This window comes from Branchiostoma belcheri, unplaced genomic scaffold, assembly GCF_001625305.1.
Source record: "Branchiostoma belcheri isolate BF01 breed outbred unplaced genomic scaffold, Haploidv18h27 scaffold146, whole genome shotgun sequence".
NCBI lineage: Eukaryota > Metazoa > Chordata > Leptocardii > Amphioxiformes > Branchiostomatidae > Branchiostoma > Branchiostoma belcheri.
Window position 1 is genome coordinate 143,959 of NW_017802891.1, and position 6,079 is coordinate 150,037.

Below are 6,079 nucleotides of genomic sequence, written 5' to 3' on the forward strand. Positions count from 1 at the left end.
CTGGTTTACAGGTCACCGCAGGAATAATGATATACAAAGAGTTGTGAAATGTCCCGCTTGTCTATTATGTAAAAGTTGCACGCACACTAATAAAAACATAGGCTATAAAATAGTCTGGAATGTTATCATCAACACATAATTTGCAGTTTACCCGTGTAATGTTTTCAACTTCGTGTTCTTAAAGTATAAAAATTAAATATAACCAAGGAAGTTAAACCTCTCTTATATAAAAACAAACAAACAAGGTAAATAAGACATAGGCGCCGTCTCGTCTCTGACCATGACACCACAATACACATCTTACAACAATGTACAAGTAAACTATGCATCTTTTGCCTCTTCCAAAAAATTATTTTTACACTAAAGTGGGCTGATATTTGAAAAAACACCAGAGCGGTCCCTCTCATTACCAAAGAAAACGACCATGTTTCCAAAGGTGAAATATGTCAAGGTCGAAGGTTCCCAATAGACTAGTTTGGTAAAATTCTGATCAGTAATTGTGTTGTTGTTTTTGCCCACTGTAGATTCAATATGGTGCCGGTATAATGAGGCGTTAATATATGCGGGGAGACGATGGACCACACAAAGAAATCTACTCATTGTTCATAGCAAGGGTTATAGTTACAAATATATACAGGGATACACTTAGACCCCATTCATACCAAGGACGTTATATGATAACCTAGTTGAAGCTCCATGTTCATATAAAATCCTTGTTCATACCAAGCTTTATATATCCTTCTAGATTCTTTAGCAGAGTTTATATAAGCCTGGCGTGGCCCAAAAGTCAACCAGACTCTGGCGAGGGCGAGTTTATAGCAGACATCGGCCCCCAAACAACATTTATTCTATTCACCAACTTTTAATGTAACGCTGATTTCTTCTACCATCCAATCTAGATGTCTTGACTTTGTGTTGCGTTGCCTGTTACCTACAACGTTTTTAGGTAGTAATTCGGTTCATGAAACGAACTCATGTTTAGGTAGATTTCGGGAGTGAAAATAATATTGTTTTCTAACCAGCATTTTGCCCGTTCTTCTTACCGGCTTTGAAAACACATGTGCACCTCTCAATTTACGCATTTGCGAAACGATCTACATGTATGGTGACCCCTTATTGTTTGGCAGTACTTGCGACGTGTGACGTGTGCAGGCCCGTATATTCCCGTACACACGACTAATTACCAGGTGTCCGGGCGTGTCCGGAGGAATCACAGACCCGCACACGCCGTGGCCGACATTTCCTGCACACACCCGGACACACCCGGACACGCTAAGTTTCACGGGACATGTACAGGTCCGGAAACGTCCGGATATTCCGATTTTTGAGCAGTGATTGATGTTCACCTTCACTTAACTTCCAAATGCGGCAAGTATGAAATTCCCAGCAATTACAACTATGAAATTATAACAATTTCCCATTAATTATGCAAATTAGGTCTTCATTTACATAATCTATATCCTCAGATGTTTTTCTAGTTCTTAATTACATGTCACAAATGTTTCATAGTCCTATTATCGAACGAAGCAGATTTATAGAATTTCCTCATTAATTATGCAAATTAGCTCCTGATTTGCATAATTGTCATCTGATTATGTCAAGCATCACTTCAGCTACCTACATACCAAAAATCATGACAATCCGTCAACCGGTTCTTGAGTTATCAACCTTCGGAGATTTTTCAAGAAACGCTCCTGCAGTTCCAGAACAAGCTGCTAGGGGGTCTAAACGCCGGTCACATCTTCCCTACCCCAAGAGCTATCTACCAACCAAATTTCGTGACCCTAGCATGTCTAGATCGCGAGATATCAAAACCGGAAGTTCCGCTGCAGTACCAACAAAAGCCGCTAGGGGGCCCAAAATCTAATCATTTCTAGGTCTCATCAAGACCTACCCATCTGCCAAGTTTCATGACAATCCATATTAAGCTTCTTGAGTTATGCTGTTCACAGACAGACAGACAGACAAACAGACAGACAGACAAACGCTACTGAAAACATAACCTTCTTGGCGAAGGTAATTAGACACTTATTCACACTCCTATATGTTCATATGTAATGTAATGTATATATGTTTATGTTCATGTTCTGTACCCATGCGACCTGTACTTAATTCTTTAGAACACAAATGTACAATAAAGGTCTTAATTCATTCATTCATTCATTCATTATAGGCAGTCATACTGACTCTCCATTTTCAGCTTGTGCAGCTATAGCAATTCACCGTTCTGATAAATTTTGCGCAGTCAGCCATAGTTTGTGATTCTCTGTTTTGTCAGGTTGTCTTTCTACTGACTGGCATAGCGCTTTACTAATAATTGACCAAAATAACTGTCAACAAGTAACCAAAATATAAGACATGATCCTGATATGCATCTTAGGGCAGAGATTACAATGTATACATATAACTGCTACAGGTGGAGATTCCAAGTAACTACCAGAATAAACTGTGTGGACTCTGCAATAACTTCGACGGTGTAGAGGACAGTGCCTATGTGATGTCGGGCGGGGGCACCACCACGAACGTGAACCAATTCGGCAACAGCTGGCAGACCGACCCCGAAGAGTACGTGACTTGGGTTGTATCTTGATATGTGGAAAAACTTCAAAAATTTCAAATAAAAAAAAAACGAAATTTGCTACAATGGGGCCTTGTGGATACATGTATATCCAAACAACTTGGCCATACTGTACTTAAGATTTATATAATTTGTGACTTTAAAGAATATCTTAGGAAATGTATGCTCTTGGCTCCTATGCCTTGGTATTAAAGCAGAATTTTGTAGAGAGGTACACTTTGGACATATACTCACAGAGCTCCATCAACGCATTTGGCATACACGAGTAACACAACTTCAAAGTGCTGTTTTTTTGTACTTTTTTGGTTATTTTTACTACTTTAGATGTATGTTTTGTTTCTTATGGCCTAGTGAAAGCAAATTTTGCATGAATGTGCCTATAGAACATGTCAGTATATATGGGGTTTTATTAACACTTATGCCATACAGCATTTAATGATAACATATAATTCATTTTTTTTTACTTTTAGACAAAAATTGTATATTTGGATTCCAGCATTTGCTCTAGATTTTGGGTAGGGATGACTTGAAAGAGCCTATTTTGCATGGGGTTGTTTTGGAATGTTTTGCAATTCTTGCATGAGAGGGCAAAGTAAAATCATATTTTGGAGAAGGATGATGGAGTGAATATGCATTATTTGCTCCCGAGCACATGTTTGAATTTCTTTAAAACGTATTTCTATGATTGCAACTTGACATTTTCTGTCCACCACAGTTGTGGTGACCTTCCTACAGGTGAACCCCCGACCCCTGGACCGTGTGCTCAGATGTATATAGATATTTGTGATGACCTAACAGATCCCGCCGGTCCGTTCGCTAGTTGCCATGGCACTGTGTCACCTACGCCTTACTGGAATGACTGCGTCTACGACTCGTGTGAAAAGGACGGAAGTATTTGTGAGGTCTTGGAGGTATATTATGACGGCTGTATCCTAAACGGCGTGCCCTCTTTTGATTGGCGGTCGGCAAACTTATGTCGTAAGTTCCGTTCTCAGACTTAATTCAAAGTTGCGATTTATATGCGTAGTATAGCATGGACAGTTTGGGTATTATTGTGACGTGTGGGGTGTGGCTATAGCTTGTGAAGTGAGCGGCTTGTGGAGTGAGTGGGTTGTGGCTTTCGGCTTGTGGAGTGAACGTCCCTTGGGGGGATTGGTATGAAGGTCATACAGAGGTCATTGTGGCGGAAGGTTGGACAGTTTGTAACCCCAGGAGGTCGTGCAGCTGGGCATACTTAATCCTTTTGTTCTTTTGTTCTGGAAGACACACTCGATCTTGCATCACTCTCAAAACCACTTTGATGGCTTTCAGTTTCTGTGGCTGACTGTAGCTCCTGAGAGTCCATTACAGACTCTTCTGAGACTTCAAATTCCTCGAAGTGACTCCGTACCATGCTCTGTCGTTGCTTCGTCCGACAGGTCGTCGGTGTCGTCAAATACGTCAGCGGATCGGTAAGAACTTGGCTCGGTGTCCATGCTCTCTTCTCCCGGGGAAATTCTGCCTCGTCTCCATGTATCGTATCGCGATGACGTTTGCTTTTCGACTGAACTCTCTACCACAGACGTCACATTCGTGCGGCATGGTTGATGATCTTTATGAGAATGACGTTGCACGTCCATACTGACACAGTAATGCATACTTAGAACATGGCCATCTTTCCTCAGTCAATCAGGGGCCTGTATTTCTTGTGACTAAATCCACATAGTGTGGTCCCCAAAGGGACAGGGGTGTACTAACCAACGAATAAATTAGACTAACTCGGAGACGCCCATGAACTAACCAACGAATAAATTAGACTAAGTCGGAGACGCCCACCATTCACATGTAAATAAAAGCGATTAAAGGATTAACAAGAAAGGGAAAACAGCCAATTTATCAATATTCCTGGACATGTTTATTCATAATAATGAACAAAGGAAATTCTCAGGACATATTGTAAAGGAATAACAAATAGCATGAATAATAAATGGTTAATTAAAAGAGTTACGTCGATGAAGGTTAGGCATCCAGGTAATACGATATGCCAAAAAACAGTTACTCAAGCAACTGGATATGATTTTGAAAACGTCAGACGTTTCAGCTAGTATCCACTAGCTTTCGTCAGTGACTGAGAGACCAGAGGGGAAAGCAGGTTTATATACACAACCTGTTGATTGATATGCAAATAAAGTGAAGACAAATTTTTGGAAGTCGAAAAAGGAACAAAAGTCAGACAAGTCAAGACAAGATGATGCAAATTAGTCTGAAAGCTCCTGTTATACGGGACAGGAGCTTAAGTGTTGTCTGTCCTCGGGGCTGGGAGTGCCAAAACCAAGTGCCGGAAAGATCGACCCGTAGCCCCCCTTCCCTGTTGAGGGTGGGGTTGTACATTCTTTCATATATTGCCTCTTTAACACCCCGTTCCCACCAGCGTGTTTCGCGATCTAAGACATCCGTGGACTCGAGTTTGAAAGAGTGACCCTGGTTGTGTTGTAGGTGGTGGAAAATAGCTGAGGAGTAGCCGTTGGCACTAGGTCGGCAATGTTCTTTGTACCTTACTTTAAGCGATCGACTTGTCTCTCCGATTTATGTGTTGTTACAATTGGGCTCCTCACATTTGAGTCTGTAAATAACATTTGCCTTGGTACCCTTGTGAGGTCGGTCCTTAGGGTGTACCAGTCTTTGTCTGAGGGTTGAGTGAGGTTTGAAGTTAGTGGCTATGTTGAAGTTTTGGAAGATCCGTCGGAGTTTCTCAGATACTCCTTGGACATACGGAATAGTGATGTTGGCCTTGTTTTTGTTGGTCAATGGTTTGCACTTTTCTTAGACTGATCTGAAGGTTTGAGCGCTTTGTTGAAAGTCCAGACTAATTTGCATCATCTTGTCTTGACTTGTCTGACTTTTGTTCCTTTTTCGACTTCCAAAAATTTGTCTTCACTTTATTTGCATATCAATCAACAGGTTGTGTATATAAACCTGCTTTCCCCTCTGGTCTCTCAGTCACTGACGAAAGCTAGTGGATACTAGCTGAAACGTCTGACGTTTTCAAAATCATATCCAGTTGCTTGAGTAACTGTTTTTTGGCATAATTAAAAGAGTTTCTAATGAAACTTATGAAAAGAAAAGCCGCTACAAACGTTAGAATTTACATTAAAACAAGGAGGCTAAATGTGACTTTTAACCTACTTGACATAACAAAACAAAGCAAAGCTTTCCATCGTTCAAACATGATCGATAAAAACAAACTGAACCATAAATCATGAAAAAATCCATGAAAACACACACCAAGTAAAAAATCTAAGGAAAAAAATGACACTTCACATAGTGAATGGTAAAAAAATGATCAATAAACTAACTGAAACATGCCATATCAAATCCATCAAAAGCTAGTACTAAAAAGAATGACATACCGGTAGCAAACTACCGAACAGTATTTTACAAGTCCAGGACAATCTTAAGTCCGTTCGGATGAGTGATGGACAATCTGCTGCCAGTGTTGGATGTGCCGTCCTTGTTGGTGGT

The 6,079-nt window shown here is 40.6% G+C and overlaps 1 long non-coding RNA gene across 1 annotated transcript in view; it reads left to right on the forward strand.

Annotated features, from left to right (window-relative positions):
• Positions 1 to 2,515, forward strand: part of LOC109465051 — a 4,451-nt gene extending 1,936 nt beyond the window's left edge. The window contains exon 3 of the long non-coding RNA XR_002139931.1: positions 2,417 to 2,515. This is a non-coding gene — a long non-coding RNA (uncharacterized LOC109465051). The remainder of the gene's footprint in view (positions 1 to 2,416) is intronic.
• The last annotated feature ends 3,564 nt before the right edge of the window (positions 2,516 to 6,079 follow it).